Here is a 26216-nt window from a genome sequence, read left to right as displayed (position 1 = left end):
AAAAGTCCCACATTCCTTAGTTATGAAAGAACACCTCTATCATGAACTTCAGTGCTCCCTGTAATGTTGAAGAAACTATATAGCCTCAAAATAATGTTAAGAGAAAATATTTTAGAAGATCTTTTCACTAATGTTGAGAGCATGAAATCAATCATTTCCTTTTTTACCCATCATGCCCCTATTTGAATTCTCTTACAAAGTCCACACTGTTGTTTTCTGAGGCATCTTGGTTTGAGCTTTGAGTGTCCTTGGCTTTACTGTCATGTTTATTATTCTCAAACTGCTAGATGCAAGGTCTTCCTAGTTTTCATTGTAACGAGTGTAACCAGTGTATTGAGTTGGGTGTAAACATGAAAATCTTTTATTTCTCCAATAAATTCCTATTGGGGATTCCAATAATTCCCTTACAACAATACAAGTTTGTAGAAAAAGGCCAGATGGTAGATGTTTTTGAGAAATCTAGCACTCTATATGGTAAGCGAAAAGTTGGATTTGTACTTTATATATCCTATATAAAGATGATCCATAAGATTGCTTCTGGACCGTTTATTCTGCTGCATTAGTTTTTCTTTTTGTCTGTTTTAGACCAGTTCTGCTACTCTTATTGCTATGGCTTTCTAGTATGTATCAATACCTAGTAGAATGAATCATGGCTATTTGGAGATTTTATTGTTCCATGTAAACATTAAAATGTTTGTGAAGTTTCTCTAAAAATTTCTGCAGACTTTTGTTGTTGTTGCTGTTGTATTACATTGAATTTAAACATGGCATGTTTATTCAGGTCCTCTTTTGTTAGTTAAAAGTGTTTGAATACAGCAGAAACTAACACAACATTGTAAAGCAATTATACTCCAATAAAAATAAAGTTATTAAACATTTCTTTCATAAATGCCTTGTCCATTCTTCATTAAATTACCCTCGCTTTATAGCTTTTGATTTCTGTAACATGATAGTATATTTACGAACTTGATGAATTCTTTTATTAGTTCCAGTTGTTGGTTTTCTTTTGTTTTAATGACTATACCATCAGGAAGTAATGTCTTGCACCTTCCCTTGCAATTATCATAACCCATTCTTACCATTCTTACTGCATTAGTTAGGATGTTCAGTATTACTATGCTGAATAGTAATAGAGAAAATGCAAGTTTTTATTTTGTTCCAGTTCTTAAAGGGAATGTACTTAACTGTGGGTTTTCAATAGATAATCTTTATTAAGTCAAGGAAATTCTTTTACTCTTCGTTTTCTGGGAGTTTCATCATAAATATGTGTTGACTTTTATCAAATATAGTTTTTCTTCATTTACTGAGAAGACCATGTGATTTTTTTCTTTTAGTTTGTTAATGTTGTAAATTACATTAATAAGTTTTCTCATATTGAACTATCTTCGATTGTTTTAATAACAATTGAACATTGAATCATGATATATTAATTTTTAAATAAATTGATATTTTCCGTTGTCTGATTATTTAGGTATTTTTGCATATATAAAATGTTCATAAATTAAACATATCTATACTTTTTTCCATGCTTTGTTCATTTTTGTTTTGTTTTGTTTTGTTTTTTAACACAGCTTGTGGGGTTTTAGTTCCTCAACCAGGGATCAAACCCAGACCCCTTGGAAGTGAAAGTGTGGAGTCCTAACCACTGGACCACCAGGGAATTCCCTGTTCATCCATTTTTGAACTCAAGGTAACATTAGATTCATAAAATGAATTGGGCAGCTTTCTCCTTTCTTCTATTTTTCTGAAACAACTTGTATGAGAAAGGGATGATCTGTTCTTGAATGCTTGGTAGCACTCAACTGCAAAACCATGTAGGACCAAAGTTTGGTCATTTTTGGAGGGTGGAGTTCTTGATTCCGATATCCAGTCTTCAATGGTGATTCATCTGTTCAAGTATTATATTTCTTCTTGGGTTTATCTTGGCATCTTACTTTTTTCCAGAAATGTATCCATTTAAGCTAGGTTTTCAAATGTCTTGGCATATAGTTGTTAATAGTCTATTATTTAAAAAACCTCTGTTACATCTATAGCTTATTGCTAGTTTTTTTTTTGGAATATTTTGCATTTTATTTTTATTTATTTATTTATTTTTATACAGCAGGTGCTTATTAGTTATCTATTTTATACATATTACTGTATATATCTCAATCCCAATCTCCCAGTTCATTCCACCACCACCACCACCACCACCACTGCTTTCCCCCCTTGGTGTCCATACATTTGTTCTCTACATCTGTTTCTCAATTTCTGCCCTGCAAACCGGTTCATCTGTACCATTTTCCTGGATTCCACATATGTGTGTTAATGCGATATTTGTTTTTCTCTTTCTGACTTACTTCACTCTGTATGACAATCTCTAGGCCCATCCACGTCTCTACAAATGACCCAATTTCATTCCTTTTTATGGCTGAGTAATGTTCCGTTGTATATATGTACCACATCTCCTTTATCCATTCATCTGTCGATGGGCATTTAGGTTGCTTCCATGACCTGGGTATTGTAAATAGTGCTGCAGTGAACATTGGGGTGCATATGTCTTTTTGAATTATGGTTTTCTCAGGGTATATGCCCAGTCGTGGGATTGCTGGGTCATATGGTAATTCTATTTTTAGTTTTTTAAGGAACCTCCATGCTGTTCTCCATAGTGGCTGTATCAATTTACATTCCCACCAACAGTGCAAGACGGTTCCCTTTTCTCCCCACCCTCTCCAGCATTTGATGTCTGTAGATTTTCTGATGATGCCCATTCTAACCGGTGTAAAGTGATACCTCATTGTAGTTTTGATTTGCATTTCTCTGATGATTAGTGATGTTGAGCATCCTTTCATCTGTTTGTTGGCAATTGGTATGTCTTCTTTGGAGAAATGTCTATTTAGGTCTTCTGCCCATTTTTGGATTGGGTTGTTTTTTTTTTAATATTGAGCTGCATGAGCTGTTTACATATTTTGGAGATTATTCCTTTGTCCATTGATTCATTTGCAAATATTTTATCCCATTCTGAGTGTTGTCTTTTTGTGTTTATAGTTTCCTTTGCTGTGCAAAAGCTTTTAAGTTTCATTAGGTCCCATTTACTTATTTTTGTTTTTATTTCCATTACTCTAGGAGGTGGATCAAAAAATATCTTGCTGTGATTTATGTCAAAGAGTGTTCTTCCTGTGTTTTCCTCTAAGAGTTTTATAGTGTCCGGTCTTAAATTTAGGTCTTTAATCCATTTTGAGCATATTTTTGTGTACGGTGTTGGGAGTGTTCTAATTTCATTCTTTTACATGTAGCTGTCCAGTTGTCCCAGCACCAGCTATTGAAGAGACTTCTTTTCTCCATTGTATATCCTTGCCTCCTTTGTCATAGATTAGTTGACCATAGGTGTATGGGTTTATCTCTGGGCTTTCTCTCCTGTTCCACTGACCTATATTTCTGCTTTTGTGCCAGTACCATATTGTCTTGATTACCATAGCTTTGTAGTACAGTCTGAAGTCAGGGAATCTGATTCCTCCAGCTCCTTTTTATTCCCTCAAGATTGCTTTGGCTATACGGGGTCTTTTGTGTCTCTATACAAATTTTAATATTTTTTGTTCTAGTTCTGTAAAAAATGCCATTGGTAATTTGATAGGGATTGCATTGAATCTGTAGATTGTTTTGGGTAGTATAGTCATTTTCACAATATTGATTCTTCCAATCCAAGAACATGGTATGTCTCTCCATCTGTTTGTGTCATCTTTGATTTCCTTCATCAGTGTCTTATAGTTTTCTGCATACAGGTCTTTTGTCTCCTTAGGTACGTTTATTCCTAGGTATTCTATTCTTTTTGTTGCAGTGGTGAATGGGATTGTTTCCTTAATTTCTCTTTCTGATATTTTGTTAGTGTATAGGAATGCAAGAGATTTCTGTGCATTAATTTTGTATCCTGCAACTTTACCAAATTCATTGATTAGCTCTGGCAGTTTTCTGGTGGCATCTGTAGGATTCTCTATGTATAGTATCATGTATCTGCAAAGAGTGACAGTTTTACTTCTTCTTTTCCAGTTTGTATTCCTTTTATTTCTTTTTCTTCTCTGATTGCCGTGGCTAGGACTTCCACAACTATGTTGAATAATAGTGGCGAGAGTGGACATCCTTGTCTTGTTCCTGATCTTAGAGGAAATGCTTTCAGTTTTTCACCATTGAGAATTATGTTTGCTGTGGGTTTGTCGTATATGGCCTTTATTATTTTGAGGCAGGTTCCCTCTATGCCCACTTTCTGGAAAGTTTTTATCATAATTGGGTGTTGAATTTTGTCAAAAGCATTTTCTGCATCTATTGAGATCATCATATGGTTTTTATTCTTCAATTTGTTTATATAGTGTATCACATCGATTGATTTGCATATTGAAGAATCCTTGCATCCTTGGGATAAGTCCCACTTGATCATGGTGTATGATCCTTTTAATGTGTTGTTGGATTCTGTTTGCTAGTATTTTGTTTAGCATTTTTGCATCTATATTCATCAGTGATATTGATCTATAATTTTCTTTTTTTGTAGTATCTTTGTCTGGTTTTGCTATCAGGGTGATGGTGGCCTCGTAGAATGAGTTTGGGAGTGTTCTTTCCTGTGAAATTTATTGGAAGAGTTTGAGAAGGATGCATGTTAGCTCTTCTCTGAATGTTTGATAGAATTCAACTGTGAAGCCATCTGGTCCTGGACTTTAGTTTGTTGGAAGATTTTTAATCACAGTTTCAATTTCATTACTTGTGATTGGTCTGTTCATACTTTCTATTTCTTCCTGCTTCAGTCTTGGAAGATTATACTTTTCTAAGAATTTGTCCATTTCCTCCAAGTTGTCCATTTTATTGGCATAGAGTTGCTTGTAGTAGTCTCTTATGATGCTTTGTATTTCTGTAGTGTCTGTTGTAACTTCTCCTTTTTCATTTCTAATTTTATTGATTTGAGTCCTCTCCCTCTTTTTCTTGATGAGTCTGGCTAAAGGTTTATCAATTTTGTTTATCTTCTGAAAGAACCAGCTTTTAGTTTTATTGATCTTTGCTATTGTTTTCTTTGTTTCTATTTCATTTATTTCTACTCTGATCTTTATGATTTCTTTCCTTCTACTAACTTTGGGTTTTGTTTGTTCTTCTTTCTCTAGTTCCTTTATGTGTAATGTTAGATTGTTTATTTGAGATTTTTCTTGTTTGTTGAGGTAGGATTGTACTGCTATAAACTTCCATCTTAGAACTGCTTTTGCTGTGTCCCATGGGTTTTGGATCGTCGTGTTTTCATTGTCATTTGTCTCTAGGTATTTTTTGATTTCCTCTTTGATTTCTTCAGTGATCTCTTGGTTATCTAGTAACGTATTGTTTAGCCTCCATGTGTCTGTGTTTTACGTTTTTTCCCCTGTAATTTATTTCTAATCTCATAGCATGTGTTCAGAAAAGATGCTTGATATGATTTCAATTTTCTTAAATTTACCAAGGCTTCATTTATGATGCAAGATGTAATCTATGCTGGAGAACGTCCCATGTGCACTTGAGAAGAAAGTGTAATCTGCTGGTTTTGGATGGAATGTCCTATAAATATCAATTAAATCTGTCTGGTGTATTGTGTCATTTAAAGCTTGTGTTTCCTTATTAATTTTCTGTCTGGATGATCTGTCCGTTGGGGTAAGTTAGGTGTTAAAGTCCCCCACTATTATTGTGTTACTGTTGATTTTGTCTTTTGTAGCTGTTAGAATTTGCCTTATGTATTGAGGTGCTCCTATGTTGGGTGCATATATATTTATAATTGTTATATCTTCTTCTTGGGTTGCTCCCTTAATCATTATGTAGTGACCTTCCTTGTGTCTTGTAATAGTCTTTATTTTAAAGTCGATTTTATCTGATATGAGTATTGCTATTCCAGCTCCTGTGATTTCCATTTGCGTGGAATATGTTTTTCCATCCCCTCACTTTCAGTCTGTATATGTCCCTAGGTCTGAAGTGTGTTTCTTGTAGACAGCATATATATGGGTCTTGTTTCTGTATCCATTCAGCCAGTCTGTGTCTTTTGGTTGGAGCATTTGATCCATTCACATTTAAGGTAATTATCAATATGTATGTTCATATTACCATTTTCTTAATTGTTTTGGGTTTGTTTTTATAGGTCCCTTTCTTCTCTTGTATTTCCCGCTTAGAGAAGTTCCTTTAGCATTTGTTTTAGAACTGGTTTGGTGGTGCTGAATTCTCTTAGCTTTTGCTTATCTCTAAAGTTTTGACTTCTCCGTTGAATCTGAATTAGATCCTTGCTGGGTAGAGTAATCTTGGTTGTAGGTTCTTCCCTTTCATCACTTTAAATATATCTTGCCACTCCCTTCTGGCTTGTAGAGTTTCTGCTGAGAAATCAGCCGTCAACCTTATTGGGGTTCCCCTGTATGTTATTTGTTGTTCTTCCCTTGTTGCTTTTAAGAATTTTTCTTTGTGTTTGATTTTTGTCAATTTGATTACTATGTGTCTTGGCGTTTTTCTCCTCAGGTTTATCCTGCCTCTTGGTTGGCTATTTCCTTTCCCATATTAGGGAAGTTTTCGACTATAATCACTTCAAATATTTTCTCGGGTCCTTTCTCTCTCTCTCTTCTCCTTCTGGGATCTCTATAATGAGAATGTTGGTTTATTTAATGTTGTCCCAGAGGTCTTTTAGGCTGTCTTCATTTCTTTTCATTCTTTTCTCTTTATTCTGTTCTGTGGCACTGAATTCCACCCTTCTGTCTTCCAGGTCACTTATCCATTCTTCTGTGTCAGATATTCTGCTATTGATTCCTTCTAGTGTATTTTTCATTTTAGTTATTGTATTGTTCATCTCTGTTTGTTTGTTCTTTAAGTCTTCTAGCTGTTTGTTCTTTAATTCTTCTAGGTGTTTGTTAAATATTTCTTGCATCTCCTCGATCTTTGTCTCCATTCTTTTTCTGAGGTCCTGGATCATCTTCACTCTCATTATTATGAATTCTTTTCCTGGAAGGCTGCCTATCTCCACCTCATTTAATTGTTTTTCTGGGGTTTTATCTTGTTCCTTCATCTGGTTCATAGCCCTCTGCCTTTTCATTTTGTCTGTCTATCTGTGAATGTGGTTTTCATTCCGCAGGCTGCAGGATTGTAGTTCTTCTTGCTTCTGCTGTCTGCCCTTGGTGGATGAGGCTATCTTTTTTTACATTTTTAAAAGCAGTATTTCCAGAGACCTTTCTGTTTTATTAATCTATTCAAGGAGTTGTCTTTCAGCTTTATTAACCATCTTTATTATAAATAAGCTATATGTAATTAATTTCTGGCCTTATCCTTGTTTTTCTCCTTCATTTCCCTGTGGTTTATTATGTTGCCATTTTTCTCATTTATGGTTGGATGATTACTTCAGGTTTTTTATATCTTTCATATTTTAAATAGATTTACTCAAAGCTCAAAATATTCTTCTAGGTACAGCTTAACCTTTGTCTCAAATTTTGACATTTAGTTCTTTCCTTGTCATTCAATTTGAAATATATTACAGCAATATGGGTAAATAGCCTTTTGTAGACATAACTGGTTTCACTTGTGTTGTCATTTCTGAGTCTTCATGTCACTTAACCTACCAAAAGAATTTGACAAAGTTGCATAACCCCTCCTTCTTGGAATGCTGTCTTCAACTGATTTCCAAGAGATAATTTTCTTCCTATTTTCCTCTTACATTCTTAGATACTCCTTCATTTGTTGCTTCCTCCTCATCTTCCTGACTTATAAATGTTGTAGTATCCCAGAGCTCAGTTCTTATAATTATTCTCTATTTACTCTACTTCCTATACAATGTCATTAAGTCCTATCATTTTAAATAGCATCTATATGGTAATTACTCCTGAATATTTTTTTTTGGTTGAACCATATAAAATTTCTGAAACTTGACCTCTTTTTGATATATAAAGATGGTAATTTTAAATGATTCAATGATTCAACCTAAAGAACGATATATAGTTATATATATTTTACCACATGAACATCTAATGAAGTCCTCTCTTATAACAATTTTTCAGCAAATTATGTCAACTCTACTTGCAAAACATATCCTAAATCCAGTCACTCCTTACCAGTTTTACCACTTCCACCTTAGCCTTAAACTGTACTGATAGTCTCCTGACTGGTCTCCCTGCTGCTCTCAACACAGCAGCTAGAGTGATCATTCTGAAACATGAGCCAGAACTTGTCAGTCCTTTGGTTAAACCCTCTAACTCTTTCAGAGGAAATTCCAAAATCCCTTCCTTGGCCTATCAGGCATCACATGTTCTGACCCTCTCTATCTCTTTGAGTTCATCTCATATCTCTCCCTCCCTCTCTTCTGCAGCCACAGTGGCTATGTTCCTCCAACTTGTCCAACATCCTCCCACCTTGGGCATTTACCTTTCAGGCTCCTCTGCATGGGTCAAGCTCCTTCCAGATATTTATGGTGCAATCCTTTACCCTTTAAGTGACTACAATGCCACCTCTTCAGAGAAGCCCTCCCTGACAGTTCAGTATAAAAGAGCATCCCTCCCTGTCAGTCGTTTTTTTGTCCTGTGGTCTTCATGTCAGAACCTGATATATTATCTATTCATGTGTTTATGTGTTTATTTTCTGTCTCCTACGACTAGAAATAAGCTTCACAAGGAAGAGTAACCCCTTCTCACAGCAACTAGAGTAAGCCCACATGCAGCAATGAAGACCCAACACAGCCAAAAATAAAATAAATTTAAAAAAAAAAAGAAATAAGCTTCACCCACCACAAATTTTCATCTGTTTTATTTATGTTTTATCTGCAACATAAGCAGTGCCTGGGACACAGTATACACTCAACATTTGTTGAATGAATGAATCCATGAATGAATAAATGATCTAGTTATAGTGGTGTGTAATTTTTTTTTTTATATTCAAGTTGTCACTACTTGTTCACTTGTGGTCTTCTCTGCAGGTTGAACTTTTTAATCATTTTGTATATTACTATCAGGTATCTTTGAATGCATCTTGTATTTTGATAACAAAATGTCCCAGGTTTATTATGATTTTTTCTGCCCAAACATGAAATTGTATTTTCTCTGTCTTTTCTAAAAATGAATTATTCTTTTGAGATTTTTGCCAGAATTTCTTTTATCTCTTTATTTATGGGCACCAGTGTCTTTATTTACTTGTAGTGTAAGAAACTTAGTGTTAAGCATTCGTTTTCTTAATAGTTAGATAAATACAGATACTTGTCTATAATTTTAAAAGTCAAATAAATATGTCAGATAATTTAATGAGAGTAAAAATAAGAAATGCCAGAGACTTTAAAAACTTCATCCACAATATTTAAGAGGAAAAATTTGTATGGGTTCATATATTCACAACAGTGACTGGTGTCCACAGGAATAAATTTTTAAAAGAAAGAAAATCAGTGCATTTGGATCATAACACATTTTACTTATACTTTTATACTTTATATTTATAAGTATATAAATATCTTATATACTGTATAATTTTATATTTGTAAGTATATTTAGGTAGATCACAAATCATATACAAGTTACTTTTTGTCATCTTTGGCCCATCTTCAGATCTTTTTATTCCTATATAAAGCAAAAACAGAAAGTTTAATGTGAATCAATTATAGAAAAAGTTAGGGCAAATATTCAAATTATTGCCATGTCTTTATCACCATTTTGTATTGTGAATAATTACCACATAGATGAAACACAGTCACTTTTAGTATGGGTAACTTGATGGAGAGTAACTAATAAAATCACCAAATGTGGGAACTGCTTTTGCCAAAATTCAAACAGATGATCAGATTCTGGGACGTCTTACTTAGACTGGTTGGATCCAGAGCCAGCAATTCATTCTTCATGAACTGTTCAAGGGATTCCCAGGAATTTAACTTCTTCAGATTTATAATTTTCTAGGGAACCAGTGATACTACAGGTTGAAACTTTGCATGACTCATTAATGCTTGCATGTAAGCAGGAGAAACCCAACCTGAGGTCATTTTGCTGTCAAGTTCATGAAGGACTACTGGTATTATGGGACATTTTGGGTTCACTTTCAATCTGCCTTGGGGAAGGCATTCTGAGAATTTCTCACTGAAGCCACCTCCTCCCCTCTCTTGTCTGGGGCTGTCATTTTGTCCTCATATCTGGGGAGCACTCCTTCTCTTTCACCAGGTCTTATCTGACTTTCTCCCTCATTCCTCGCAGGGCCTCCTTCAGGTGACAGTCTAGGGAATGCAGCAAAGTGGCAAATACTCCCGTGTGAGTGGCCACATAGCCTCCAGGTCCGGGCCATTTCTGCCCTCTTCTGGGTTCCTTAGGCCAGAGGTTTGCTAATTAACTTTGATACTTTTTCCCTTAATTCAGTGGATTTTCCCCAGTGTTAGCAATGTTTACTTAAAATCCTTCCCTCCCAACCACCTTTCACATTAAAGAAAAAAAAAAAGAACAACAACAACAAACATAAAATCCCTTTTTAGCATTTTCCTACCTTTCTATGAAAGGAAGGTGGTAATGATGGGAGAGCAGTTCAATAATTCTTTAGTTCAGAAACTGTGATATCAAGTAAGTGTGTGTGTGTGTGTGTGTGTATGTGTGTGCACGCGCATGTCCCTATGGTTCCAGCAAGCCTTGGTTAATATCAGATGTGTGCCAACCTCCTTCTTATTGGTTTTCTTCATACTGGACAGTCATCTTCCCCTAAACATATGTTATTCAAAGCCTGACCCTAATAAGGTCTGGTAGTATCAGCAGCATGAAAGGAACTTGTTAGAAATGGAAGATCTCACACCTCATCCCAGACCTACTAAATCCCCTCCTTAATTACTGAGTCTATAATCATCATTTTCTGGACATAATGCTATTATTCTTTATAGCCACAGCTACTCTAGAGGTTGCCTGGAGATGTTCCTGCTATTAATATACATAGTTATAATTACTCTAATGCTTCTCTCCTTTCAAACTTCTCTGCAGAACTTTAGGATTCCTTGAAAATGCTTCAGTATGCACCTCAGGGATGTCACATACCTAATGGGTGGGACCCTGCTCCTCATTGAGACAACCTTTTAACCACAGTAGCTGTTGTAGGTTCAGTTGTGACATCCCCCACCCCCGAAAAAATGATATGTTGAATTCCTAACCCGTGGTACCTGTGAATGTGACTTTATTTGAAGATAGGATCTGTGCAGATGTGATCAAGTTAAAGTGAGGCCAAGTTGATTTAGGGTGGGCCCTAATCCTATGACGGAACCTTATAAGAAGAGAAAAATTTTGACATAGACAGAGAGGAGACACACAGGGGGAGAATACCATGTGAAAATGGAGGCAGAGATTGAAGTGATGTGCCTACAAGCCAAGGATGCCAAGGGCTAATGGCAACCACGAGAAGCTAGGAGAGCAGCATGTAATAGATTCTCACTCAGAGCGCCAAAAGGAATGACCTGCCAACCTGGATTTTGGAATTCTAGTCTCCAGAACTTTGAAAGGATAAATTGCTGTTTTAGGCTTCTCAATTTGTGGTATTTTGTTGTGGTGGTCCTAGGAAACTAATACAGTAAGTTTCCTTTGATCTGTCTTATATCTGCATAATATGCCACTTTTATGGAAGGAAGAATTGGCTCACTTGCGGAATGCTTAGAAACCATGACTTGTCCTCCACTGGTGGTGATGGTAGGTGAGGGGAAGCAGTGGGGCAAAAATTACTCTCTTTGTCTCTGAATAAAATTCTTTATTAGAGTAGCAGTGTGTTCTATGTACTCTACAGCACGTCTAGTAAAGTGTGTTTTCATTTGATAAATCTTAATTACAGTTCCTCCTCTCCCTTCCATGGCCCATTCTTTGTACAACTTGGACAAACTACAATTTCAGTGATACTATACTGTACTGTACTCAAAACCATTCACCTTCACAAACATCCTAGCTAATGGACAAAGGAAGTGCCTTTACTCTCTTTCCTTTCAAATAAATTCCTTTCCAATGTAGTACACTGCCTGGGAAGCTAAGCGGGAGCCATTATTCTCAGGCTGTTCTGGGGCTACTCCTCAGTGCCAAGAGGCCCAGCCATGTTTTTTACCATAAGGTCCATAAAGTTCTCATGGAAATAAAACCAGTAGGTCTACCTTCTACTCCTGCCCCCTAAAACATGCCTGGAATACTCTTTCAAATATTACTAGAAATCACTGAAAAAAATTGAGATGGTATGCAACATTTTGTTTTAGACAAAATGAATAAAGATATGTTGTTTCATTTTGAAGGAAACAGTAGGCAGCATTATTGTATAAGCGCATTCGGGTTGTGTATCATTTCAAATCCAGGAAGTCATCATTTCCTACTGGTACTGTCTAAAAAGCAGTAGCTGAATGTATTGGTAGAGCTAATTAGGTCACTTAAAATTATTGTTTTTACTCTTTTCAATTAAGGGTATGTTTATTTTCTTAGTAATATTTCAACACAGCAATTATAGTTTAAATAAACAAGGGAAAGTACGCAGACACTTATTCAAGAAAGATGCCTCATAACATTGTTTTGTATTTTTAAAATTTATAGCTGTGTTAGTGGATTCCAGTGGGATTTAGTGAGTTTATTTCCTTTTTGGTTTTAATTAGGAAACTTCCTGGAACTGTGGATAGCTATACAAGCTAGGGGAATGGGTACATTTTATTTGATTGTATTGGATGTTAGTGATTTTTTTCTGTAATAAAATTTTAAGGATGTTATAGTGGTGTTAGTTGAGAGTTTTTTTTAAGAATGGTAAAAATGAAACTAAATATTTATTTAAAGGCATTTTTAATGTTGCACAAATGTGTGCTTATTGAGAAAGTTGAATTTCTCTAGGAAAAAACCCTCCAATTTCTATGTTTTGACTGCATATCAGTTTGACGTTAGGGCCTTGCGAAACTCTAAGTAAACAATATAAGTATTCAGAAAAACATTATTTTATTTGTGGTAGTGAGCAGAGGCAAGACAGAGGGGAAAGGCCTTGGAATAGATGAACCATTTCCTAAGATTTTTCAGAAGGGCCCACTTAGAATTCCCTTTGGATTTTTCAGTTAAGTATAAGAATATATCTGGGTCATACTGTCAGCTCATCTACCTCCATAGTTGAGAACCAAAGAAGCTAATCAGCAGCATGGACTCAGCCATGAAACTGAGGGTGCTCAGTGGTTGGTGGCCATACCGATTCCAACAGAATCTTTGTTCCGGCATAGCTCTTTCTCTCTAATGACATATGTAATAATATATATAATTACATATATACATATTATCAATATATATAAATATAAATCTATATGCAGTACCTCATGAACTGTCTCTTATTTATTTATTTATTTAGTTGCATCAGGTCTTCACTGCTTTCTCTAGTTGTGGTGAGCAGGGGCTACTCTTTGTTGCAGTGTGTGGGCTTCTCATTGTGGTGGCTTCTCTTGTTGCCGAGCGTGGGCTCTAGGCGCACAGGCTTCAGTAGTTGTGGCACAAGGGTTCTAGAGCGCAGGCTCCATAGTATGGCGCACGGGCTTAGTTGCTCTGCAACATGTGGGATCTTCCTGGACCAAGGCTCGAACCGTGTCCCCTGCATTGACAGGCGGATTCTTAACCACTGCACCACCAGGGAAGTCCTGAACTGTCTCTTCTTGAACTCACATTTTCTGTCCTGCTTGGACCTACTCTTACTAGAGTTGACTGCCAACTTTCTCTACTTACCCTCACCCTGTCCTCACTATTAGCCCTTACTCATCCCACTTTTTAGGTCACAATTCCATTATAAAAAGTTCTTTTAGATATTGACTTTTCCCTTCTCTTCTTTGATTTCATTGACTTAACCTAAATCTATAACCATTAGATTCTGGAGCAATAAGGAATCTAACCTCACCCTCTTTTATAGGTGAATATAATGAAGAATATATAATGATACATTCAAGGCTACATAGCTATATAGGAACATTACTAGAAGTACTTGTACTACATATGCCTCTCACATTTGTTAATATCATTGTTATTATTTATGATACTTTATATCCTAAATTATTTTTATTATTAAGGCATTATATAATAACAGAAGAGATAAATCTGATAGTGATACGACAGCATTAATTCATTTATTGAACACATTTATTAAGCATATACTGTGTGTCAATAATTGTTCTGAATACTGGGAATTAAGCTGTACATAGAGTAGAAAAAAATCCCAACCTTCATAGACTTTGCATTCCTGTGGTGGAAGCTAGATTCTAAACTTATACATAAGTGAAATATATAATGGTTTGTGCTGGTGCTAAAAATTCAAGCAGGAAAGGAGGAGAGGAAATGTAGGCAGTTACAGGTTCTGTGTGTGTGGGGAGGGGGGCAGGGGTGGGTGTTAGGGTGGTGAAACCAAGGATTTGAAAGTGAGGAAAACTAATTATCCTGGAACTGAATCAATGACGCAGATGCCCTTCTTGATTTAACTTTTGCTAATGAAGAAGGATTACCAAATGTAATCCTTCCAAAGTTTGTTTCTTCCTCCTGATGTGAACAGTGTAAAATTGTGGCAGAGGGTAATATAAGGAAGGATAGTTTGCCCTGGCTGCCACCCTCATTACCCTCATTTTTCTTCAGAATCTCATTTATCAAAAAGGCACAATTCACCCATTGGCATGGCAATCACTAGTTAATTTAAATCTAGAGTTTGCATTTCATTTTCAAGAACCGATTTCCTTACTAGGAGGCAAAAAAAGTGTTTAATCAAGGCTGTGTGTAAGAGAAAAAGTAAGATGCAGAAAGGATCCCTAGCCGCCAGGACCTCAGCTCACATATCCATGTATTGGACATTCACAGGAGAGGGCAACAGCTTGAAAACCCCTTTACTGTGGAAAACTGAAGAGGGAATTGGTGCTGGTGACTCAGAAAACAGAGAAATAAGTACTAACCAGTTTTCTCTGCTTTTCCTAATCCAGTGAGTGGCACACTGTTTCAAAACTGGGGAAAAAATCATCAATTAGGTGGGGATGATTAAATAAGAGAAATAATGTCTCAGTTATTTTTCTTAACTTGTGTTTGTTTATACATACCGTATTTGGGGAGGAATAGATATGTTAAATTTTCCTGGTGTTCTTCCTGCTTCTCCTACAGTTCTATTTCCTTTCCCAATTCCCTTCCTCTCCCTGCTCTTTTTTTAAAAATAAATTTATTTATTTATTTATACTTTATTTTTGGCCGCGTTGGGTCTTCGTTGCTGCACACGGGCTTTCTCTAGTTGCGGCAAGCTGGGGCTACTTTTCGTTGTGGTGTGCGGGCTTCTCATTGCGGTGGCTTCTCGTTGTGGAGCATGGGCTCTAGGCGTGTGGGCTTCAGTAGTTGTGGCACGCAGGCTCAGTAGTTGTGGCTTGCGGGCCCTAGAGCACAGGCTCAGTAGTTGTGGCTCATGGTCTTAGTTGCTCCACGGCATGTGGGATCTTCCCGGACCAGGGCTCGAACCCGTGTCCCCTGCGTTGGCAGGTGGATTCTTAACCACTGTGCCACCCGGGAAGTCCCCTCTCCCTGCCCTTAATATTGGTGTTGTTTAGGGTTCTTTCCTTTGTTTACTGCTCTCCTTCTCCTCTAGCTCCCTTCCTTGGATAATCTTGCCCATTAACAGGGCTTTCGTTGTCACCTAAATGGTGATGACATCCCACTCTCTCTCTTTCCACACCTTATTTCATTTCTCTTAGACTAGTAATATTTCACTTGTACATCATATGGGCACCTCAAATACCTTAGTTATGGAAATAAACTAACTACCGTTGCTCTACAAATTTGCTTGGGCAAATTTGCTTGGGCAAATTTGCTTGGGATCCTTGGACTTCCCTGATTGCACAGTGGTTAAGAATCTGCCTAACAACACAGGAGACATGGGTTCAAGCCCTGGTCTGGGAAGATCCCACATGCTGTGGAGCAGCTAAGCCCATGCACCACAACTACTGAACCTGCACTCTAGAGCCCACGAGCCACAACTACTGAGCCTGCGTGCCACAACTACTGAAGCCCGTGTGCCTAGAGCCCGTGCTCCATGACAAGAGAAGCCACTGCAATGAGAAGCCCATGCACCACAGAGAAGAGTAGCCCCCATTCGCCGCAACTAGAGAAAGCCCACACAGCAACGAAGACCCAACACGGCCAAAAATAAATAAATAAAATAAGTAAATTTATAAAAAAAAATTTGCTCATCCTTTTTATTCCCCATTTCATTATTCATCCCATCTCCCAAGCCAGATACTCAGGTCATCTTTGACTAATCCCTTTTTATTATTAATCAATCCCCTATATTGCCAGTTTTATGTCCCAATAATATTTTGGGTTTCCTTCTCTCCATTCCTATAGCTCTACCCTAACTTAATTCTTACCTCATCTTCATTTCTCCCCCAACTCCTTCCATCTTCCACATTTCTGCTGGAGAGATCTTTGAAAATGCAAATCTGACCATATTAATATCTTGCTTTGATCATTCCCCATAATTGACTTCTTTAGATTTGTACTTTTTCTTACCTAAAGTCTAGCTTTATATTGCTTTATAATACAATCCTCATTTTGGAAAGAAATTCAACAAAGGTATTAAATGATAGAACCATAGAATCCCAGAATTGAAAGACTCTTTAGGGGTCACCAGTGAAACATCTTTCTCCTCTCTGGAGCTATCCAAGCAGAAGCCATGTGTCAAATAAGAGGGACTGAAAATGGAGAGAATTTAAGTCTTAGCTATGACTTGAACTAGTTGAACTCTCAGCTCCATCCAAACCAACTCTGGATTGTTTGATTTGGAGAAGTCTTATTAATTTTCTCAGCTCAGCTTAATGACATTTTCTTCATGAAGTCTTCCCTCATTTTTAGCTAGAAGTGATTTTTTTTTTAACTTTGTTTCAGCCTTAAGGGCAGACACGTCTTTTTACTTTTGACACATGGAATGTACCAAGTAATGCTGAATGAATAAGGGAATACAAAAGAACATTGAGTTTTCTATGTTTTAGTTTGCACTGTTATTATTGGTATAATGTCAAGAACTCAAACTTTACCTTCAAGGAGACTTTAGGTCAAATTCTGGTTCTAGTTCTTACTAACGTTATTATATTAGAAAAAATGATTGATTAATGATTGTGAAGCTTGGTTTCCTCCACTAAAAATTGAAAATACTAACTTCTGCTCTTAGGATTTCAGTAAGGATTTTCAAAAAAGTAAACTTGAGAAAGCTTGAGAAATTCTCATTACCTTTTTATAAATTCAGTTTTCACTTATTGAGCATTTATTATGTGCCAGCTTTCTGCTCTAATTCATCTAATCCTTATAATCAACCCTATGGCTCGTTCTATTACAGGCCTATTTTATAGATGAGGATGAGAGGCAGAGAGAGGTTAAGTAATATTCCAATGTCTCACAAATAGTAAATAGTAGATCCAGGATTTGAATCGAGCTAGTCTGCAGATGCCAGACTCTCAACCTCTGTGTTTCTCAGACTCAGAAAATTGCTCTTATTGATCAGTCACCTGCCCAAAGAAGATGGCAGCCAGCCACATGGAAATCCAGCAGTCTGGTCCAAAGGAAATGTGAGCCTTTGGTGGGCCAATTCAGTTCACTTGTGTTTCACTGATAAATCTGCAAATGAGCCGATGGCTCCTTGGAAGAATGGAGGAGCAATTTCCCAGAGAGTTAAAATAAACTGTAAATTAATCAACCATGTTCAGATATTTAGAAGACTTAACTGGATTAGAAAGACTCATTAACAGTATATTATGTATTGAAACAGAATGAAGTAACCTCTATTTGTCAGGTATAACACAGTGGGTAGAAATAAAGCCCAAAGAACAGCAAACATTATAGACTCAGTTAAGTTTACATATTTACCCGTCCCTTGCTAACATGATTAAGTAAGTGCTTCCAAACGGTTGACAGTTTGGTCATAACCAAATCCCACTAATCATAGGGTACTAGAGAACTCATTTATTTACCAGGGGAAAAAAGAGAATTGCATGATTTAGTGAGGTTTTCCTATCAACAATATCTGTAAAACATATTATTAATAATACTTCAGAGATGCATATGTAATTTGAAGTAAATTAATATTATAACCAGAAGTGTCTATTTGGGACCCAAATCCAATTGCAGTTGTTATGGCATGTTTGTCCTTGTGTGTCTGCCTGGTTACCAGGAGAAAGTCTGCCCTGGGCTCTGTGTTATGCAGGAGACAGTGCTTTGTCTGAGCCTCTTGGAGGCTTGCATTACTGAGTGACTGCGGGACCCCTAGTGGGTCACACCTCTCAGACTCTCTAACTCACATCTTTATTGTCCACTCACTCATTCGTGCATAGTAAATGTCCAATAACTATTAACTGAATGAATGAAAAAGTCAGTCACTCAACCCCACTCTAAGGAGGTTGGGAGAGAGCAGCAATTCTGGGAAGAAGAACTAGACACCCTTCTGAGAGTACTTTTGAAAGTGACTGGATCAAACTTGGCACTAAAGCTGGTTAGGGGAATGGAATGTGTCCTATGTGAGGCAAAAGTAACCTATTTCTGGGTTTTAACCAGCTCTCTGCGGGAGGAGTTCTAGACGTATGTGATACAGCCTCAAGAATCACTTGTTTGACAACATGGTGTATAAGTGGGGCTTTTATAGGCAGAGACAAGTCTTCAGAGAAAATCATCATTTAGGTTCCCAAGTCTTTATGAAAACTATGCAGTGTTTAACAATGGTAGGGAAATATTGGAGATTTCACTAACCTAAGAGTTTAGTGGAGTTTACTGCCCATGACATAGCTGCCCATTACAGAGTTCAACTGTGTAAGTCTTAGCAGGTTGGCAAGGGCCAGGCCTCTGCACTAGTTCATGAAAATGAGGAATAGAAGCTTTCTTAGGACAAGACACCTTTGTGCCTTTGGCATGGTAAATATTGCCTAGGGACTATGAGATTTTCAGGGGCCCATAAAAATATTTGAGGGCTGAAAAAAAAATGTTGGCTTCAAATATGAAAAAACAACAGCAAAATTAAAATAAATTTTTAATTCAATTTGTACAAAGTATAACATCATTTATTCTATTACTTGTTAAATTTCTTCTTAATTAAAAGTTTATTTTATTTGGAAACAATTTGGAGATTGAATTTTTTTTACCTTGCCACAATTCTCAAGATGAGTGTTGACTACAGAGAATTTATGTGTACCACATAATGTCTAAAACGAAATTATAAAGCTCTTTCAAAAATTTTACAGCAAAATGTTATATTAATTATATCTAACAAGGGCCATAGAAGAATTTTAATATATTTGACACAGTAGTATGGTTGCCCAAGGCTAAAGTAACTTGAATTACAATTTGATGATAAGCAACGGAAAAGATGTCCATATAAACAGCTGCAGGCAACAGGATAAAACCAAGGAGAAACACACCGATATATATATTAATCAAACTAACAAAAATTAGACACAAAGAAAAAATATTAAAAGCAGCAAGGGAAAAGCAACAAATAACATACAAGGGAATCCCCATAAGGTCAACAGCTGAACTTTCAGCAGAAACTCTGCAAGCCCGAAGGGAGTGGCAGGACATATTTAAAGTGATGAAAGGGAAAAACCTACAACCAAGATTACTCTACCCGGCAAGGATCTCATTCAGATTTGATGGAGAAATTAAAACCTTTACAGACAAGCAAAAGCTAAGAGAATTCAGCACCACCAAACCAGCTTTACAACAAATGCTAAAGGAACTTCTCTAGGCAGGAAAGACAAGAGAAGGAAAAGACCTACACAAACAAACCCAAAACAATTAAGAAAATGGTAATAGGAACAAACATATCAATAATTGCCTTAAATGTAAATGGATTAAATGCCCCAACCAAAAGACAAAGACTGGCTGAATGCGTACAAAAACAAGACCCATATATATGCTGTCTACAAGAGACCCATTTCAGACCTAGGGACACGTACAGACTGAAAGTGAGGGGATGGAAAAACATATTCCATGCAAATGGAAATCAAATGAGCTGGAATAGCAATACTCATATCAGATAAAATCGACTTTAAAATAAAGACTACTACAAGAGACAAGGAAGGACACTACATAATGATCAAGAGATCAATCCAAGAAGAAGATATAACAATTGTAAATATCTATGCATCCAGCATAGGAGCACCTCAATAGATAAGGCAAATGCTAACAGCCATAAAAGGGGAAATTGACAGTAACACAGTCATAGTAAGGGACTTTAACACCACACTTACACCAATGGACAGATCATCCAAAATGAAAATAAAGAAACACAAGCTTTAAATGACACATTAAACAAGATGGACTTAATTGATATTTATAGGACATTCCATGCAAAAACAACAGAATACACTTTCTTCTCAAGTGCACGTGGAACATTCTCCAGGATAGATCACTTCTTCAGTCACAAATTAAGCCTCGGTAAATTTAAGAAAATTGAAATTTATCACACATCTTTTCTCACCACAATGCTATGAGAATAGATATCAGTTACAGGGAAAAAACCATAAAAAATACAAATAACATGGAGACTAAACAATATGCTACTAAATAACCAAGAGATCACTGAAGAAATCAAAGAGGAAATCAGAAAATACTTAGAAACAAATGACAAGGAAAACACTATGACCCAAAACCTATGGGATACAGTAAAAGCAGTTCTAAGAGGGAAGTTTATAACAATACAGTACTAACTCAAGAAACAAGAAACATGTCAAATAAACAACCAAACCTTACACCTAAAGCAATTAGAGAAAGAAGAACAAGAAACCCTCAAAGTTAGCAGGAGGAAGGAAATCATAAAGATCAGTTCAGAAATAAATGTAAAAGAAGTGAAGGAAACAATAGCAAAGATCGATAAAACTAAAAGCTGGTTCTTTGAGAAGATAAATAAAGTTGATAAACCATTAGCCAAAATCATCAGGAAAAAATGTGAGAAGACTCAAATCAACAGAATTAGAAATGAAAGAGGAGAAGTAACAGCTGACACCGCAGAAATACAAAGAATCATGAGAGACTACTACAAGCAACAATATGCCAATAAAATGCACAACCTGGAAGAAATGGACAAATTCTTAGAAAAGTAAAATCTTCCAAGACTGAACCAGGAAGAAATAGAAAATATGAACAGACCAATCACAAGCACTGAAATGAAACTGTGACGAAAAATCTTCCAACAAACAAAAGCCCAGGACCAGATGGCTTCACAGGCGAATTCTATCAAACATTCAGAGAAGAGCTAACACCTATCCTTCTCAAACTCTTCCAAAATATAACAGAGGGAGGAACACTCCTGAATGAGGCCACCATCACCCTGATACCAAAACCAGACAAAGATGTCATGAAGAAAGAAAATTACAGGCCAATATCACTGATGAATATAGATGCAAAAATCCTCAACAAAATACTAGCAAACAGAACCCAACAACACATTAAAAGGATCATACACTATGATCAAGAGTGATTTATCCCAGGAATGCAAGGATTCTTCAATATACACAAATCAATCAATGTGATACACCATATTAACAAATTGAACGAGAAAAACAATATGATCCTCTCAATAGTTGCAGAAAAAGCTTTTGACAAAATTCAACACCCATTTATGATAAAAACTGTCCAGAAAGTAGGCATAGAGGGAACTTACCTCAACATAATAAAGGCCATATATGACAAACCCACAGCAAACATCATTCTCAATGGTGAAAAACTGAAACCATTTCCTCTAAGATCAGGAACAAGACAAGGATGTCCACTCTCACCACTGTTTTCAACATAGTTTTGGAAGTTTTACCCATGGCAATCAGAGAAGAAAAAGAAATAAAAGGAATCCAAACTGGAAAAGAAGAAGTAAAACTGTCACTGTTTGCAGATGACATGATATTACACATAGAAAATCCTAAAGATGCCACCAGAAAACTACTAGAGCTAATCAATGAATTTGGTAAAGTAGCAGGATGCAAAATTAATTCACAGAAATCTCTTGCATTCCTATACACTAATGATGAAAAATCTGAAAGAGAAATTAGGGAAACACTCCCATTTACCATTTCAATGAAAAGAATTAAATACCTAGAAATAAACCTACCTAAGGAGGCAAAATACCCCTGTACGCAGAAAACTATAAGACACTGATGAAAGAAATCAAAGACAATACAAACAGATGGAGAGATATACCACGTTCTTGGTTTGGAAGAACCAACATTGTGAAAATGACTATACTACCCAAAGCAATCTACAGATTCAGTGCAATCCCTATCAAATTACCAATGGCATTTTTCACAGAACTAGAACAAGAAATTTTACAATTTGTATGGAAGCACAAAAGACGCCGAATAGCCAAGCAATCTTGAGAAAGAAAAACGGAGCTGGAAGAATCAGGCTCCCTGACTTCAGACTGTACTACAAAGCTACAGTAATCAAGACAATATGGTAGTGGCACAAAAACAGAAATATAGATCAATGGAACAGGATAGAAAGCCCAGAGATAAACCCATGCACATATGGTCACCTTATCTTTGACAAAGGAGGCAAAAATATACAATGGAAAAAGACAACCTCTTCAATAAGTGGTGCTGGGAAAACTGGACAGCTACATGTAAAAGAATGAAATTAGAACACTTCCTAACATGCTACACAAAAATAAAATGGATTAAAGACCTAAATGTGAGGCCAGACACTATCAGACTCTTAGATGAAAACATAGGCAGAACACTCTTTGACATAAACCACAGCAGTATCTTTTTTGACCCACTTCCTAGAGTAATGAAAATGAAAACAAAAATCAACAAATGGGACCTAATGAAACTTAAAAGCTTTTGCACAGCGGAGGAAACCATAAAGAAGATGAAAGGACAATGCTCAGAATGGGAGAAAAATATTTGCAAACGAAGCAACTGACAAATGATTAATCTCTAAAATATACAAGCAGCTCATGCAGCTCAATATCAAAAAAACAAACAACCTAATCCAAAAATGGGTAGAAGACCTAAATAGACATTTCTCCAAGTAGACATACAGATTGCCAACAAACTCATGAAAAGATGCTCAACATCACTAATTATTAGAGAAATGCAAATCAAAACCACAATGAGGTATCACCTCACACCAGTCAGAATGGCCATCATTAAAAAATCTAGAAACAATAAATGCTGGAGAGGGTGTGGAGAAAAGGGAACCCTCCAGCACTGTTGGTGGGAATGTAAATTGATACAGCCACTATGAAGAACAGTATAGAGGTTCCTTAAAGAACTAAAAATAGAATTACCATATGACTCAGCAATCCCACTACTGGGTGTTTACCCTGAGAAAACCATAATTCAAAAAAAATACATGTACCATAATGTTCATTGCAGCACTATCTACAATAGCCAGGACATGGAAACAACCTAAATGTCCACCAAAAGATAAATGGATAAAGAAGATGTGGCACATATGTACAATGGAATATTACTCAGCCATAAAAAGGAACAAAATTGAGTTATTTTAATGAGGTGGATAGACCTAGAGTCTGTCATACAAAGTGAAGTTAGTCAGAAAGAGAAAAACAAATACTGTATGCTAATGCATACATATGGAATCTAAAAAAACAGTACTCATGAACCTAGTGGCATGGCAGGAACAAAGATGCAGATGTAGAGAATGGACTTGAGGACATACGGGGGGAAAGGGAAGCTGGGACAAAGTGAGAGAGTGGCATTGACATATATACACTACCAAATGTAAAATGGATGGCTAGTGGGAAGCTGCTGCATAGCACAGGGACATCAGCTCGATGCTTTGTGATGACCTAGAGGGGTGGGATAGGGACGGTGGGAGGGAGGCTCAAGAGGGAATGGATATCAGGATATTATGTATACATTTAGTTGATTCACTTTGTTGTACAGCAGAGACTAACACAACATTGTAAAGCAATTGTACTCCAATAAAGATGGAAAGAAAAAACTAGCATTAGGGAAGTTCAGGAGAAAGCCTCTGAGAGGTCTAAAAGATAGGTAGAGTGTAGGTGTAGAGACTAGGCAATATTAGCCACCAAGGAAGGTTGTCAACAAGCAGTCAGCTTTCCTCCCACACCATGAGAGAACTGGCAAAAGCAAGTCATGGCTGTAGCCCTAGAGAACCAAAACTGGGGTTTAGGGTCAGGGCTTTTTTCTGAGCAGTAGGTCAGATGCTGAATTAGTATAAGCTAGCACACAATAAAAGCTGGCCTTGGTAGCAAATTTGACTTATTTATGAGTCCCATGAGTTTTAAGTCAGAATTCAGTTTCCCCTTTGATCAAAAACAGGTTCCAGAGCCTGTGGGGGTCAAGACAGTCAACATATATTTAGTAGGTACCTACTATGTGTCAGGGACTGTGCTAAGTACTCGGAATACAGTAGCAAACAATCAGATGCTACTTTCTAGACCACAGTGTTTAATGTCTAATGAGAGAGACAGACATTAAACCTATAACAAGTGTGATAAGTGCTACTAAGAAGATGTACAGGGTGCTAAGAAACTAGCACAAAGACTGGGAGCAAGAGACTGAGACAGGGCATTATAGAAAAATCAAACGTAGAGCAAGCATGCTTGGGGGCATGGCTATGGATTTTGTGGGACTGCTACATCAACCAGGGCTGAAGAGCTCTTGGTTAGCCCTGCCTGGACAAGATCTTTCCTAGGACAATATGTCACATTGAGAAATGCTTTCTTGGAATATGTTTGAGGAGCTCTGGATTACTGTGCTTTCTCTCATGAACGAGCTATCATTAAAATTTTTTCTCTTTTACTAACACTTCCTCTCAGATACTGTGGCTACCCTCCTTGCAAATAATCAGTTAGTGTCAGCCTATTGGACTGTCCAGTTGAGAAATCTGTCCTTTTTAATCTTTAATATTTAACTCAGGCCCTTGCAGCCTCAGGCATCCCTAACACATGCATAATTCTCTAGGATTATAAATAAGTTATTTTCAACACCAATTAACATCATCATCAAAAATATTGTGCATGTCACACGTCTCATGCAAGCAGTAAGCACTGACTGTGCAAAGTACTTTCAACTGGAACCCACCCAGTTCAAATGATTTCATGCAGAGAAAATAAATACCAGTGAGCAGGCTGCTTGATCTGAGTAGAGTAGACTTTTTTTGTTTTTTCTTTTTCTACCTCCAGCAGCCCTTAGTACGGTGCCTTACTTATGAGTGCCTTACTCATATTTTTTAAAATGAAAAGTATATGGAACTTGGTATATCTTTCCAATGCCAAATCTGATTTTGAAAGTTGAATTACCTAGCTTTTTTTATTTGAGAGATAGTACCCCTGTCCCTTTGCCTTCTTCCGGAGGGGAGAGATGAAATGTGATAATGCAGTCATTTGTACTGAGCATGTTCCAGCTGAAAGGCCTTTATGTAGGTGCTTTGAGTCTCAGAGAAAGGTAGTCATTGTTCGTCTCTAGTATTTGAAGATGACCTCACCGATAGGGTTGTATCTCCAAGTGACTGAAATGGCTATGGTCTCAGAGGCATGTGGGAAGGTTTTTCTTTGGTTTGTGGTGAGAGCCTGTTTGCAGGGCCTGGTATTTGTAGCACAACCTTTCTTCAGGCTGCTTTTCAAGATGAGCTGGCTCGTGTCTGTTAGCTGCACACCAGGTTCTTCTGTTGGCGGGTGTTCTATTCCAGAATTCCATAGTTATCGAGAAATGGACTATGTTAACACAAAGTTTTATTGTGTTTTGAGGCACTTTGGGGCCTCTGACAGCTGCTCTCATTTTTCAGAGTAAACTGCTGCTGAAGGTTTGGCAAAGGTTAATTTTTAAATGGATTCTATGTTGCTATATGTGGCATCTCCCTCAGTATTTGAATTATTCAGCACATAACCCCACTGTTAGGTCATTTTTTTTTCTGTTTTGAAATTTTTGTTGGTCACCTTTAAAGCTGCATCAATCTTGGTAATGGAAAAAAAAGTCAATGTAATGATCTGCCTTGAAAATAAACAGTATAACTTGACTTTGGCGTTGAGAGCCTATTATCATGTGGTAACATCATTCTATTCCAATGACATTATCTGCTAAGGATAGTATGATGGTGGAAAATATTTCAATTTTGTTATCGGAACAATGAAGCTGTGATATTTAATTATAGAGAAGTATGCTTAATTTGGGGAATCTGGTATGTTGACTGTCACAGTTTACTCATAAGAAGCTTGGGCAGTTATAATCAAATTTGAACAGAATATTATTTAGTGACCCACCCATGTTATGGATTGAACACTTTCCCTCACTTTCTGAA

At 36.8% G+C, this 26216-nt stretch overlaps 1 protein-coding gene across 2 annotated transcripts in view; it reads left to right on the top strand.

Annotated features, from left to right (window-relative positions):
• Window positions 1-26216, top strand: part of EMC2 (ER membrane protein complex subunit 2) — a 392876-nt gene that overhangs the window by 131853 nt on the left and 234807 nt on the right. The window contains exon 14 of one of the 2 annotated variants that reach the window (XR_014236532.1): window positions 1572-1690. The exons of the other annotated variant lie outside the window; for it this stretch is intronic. The gene's annotated coding sequence lies outside the window, so the exon portion shown is untranslated. The remainder of the gene's footprint in view (window positions 1-1571; window positions 1691-26216) is intronic. 2 annotated transcript variants of the gene reach the window in all.

Source organism: Balaenoptera borealis, assembly GCF_965194805.1.
Source record: "Balaenoptera borealis genome assembly, chromosome: 17".
In the NCBI taxonomy this organism is placed as follows: domain Eukaryota; kingdom Metazoa; phylum Chordata; class Mammalia; order Artiodactyla; family Balaenopteridae; genus Balaenoptera; species Balaenoptera borealis.
The sequence above is the reverse complement of the archived record's forward strand: the minus strand, read 5'-3'. Positions and strand labels throughout refer to the sequence as shown.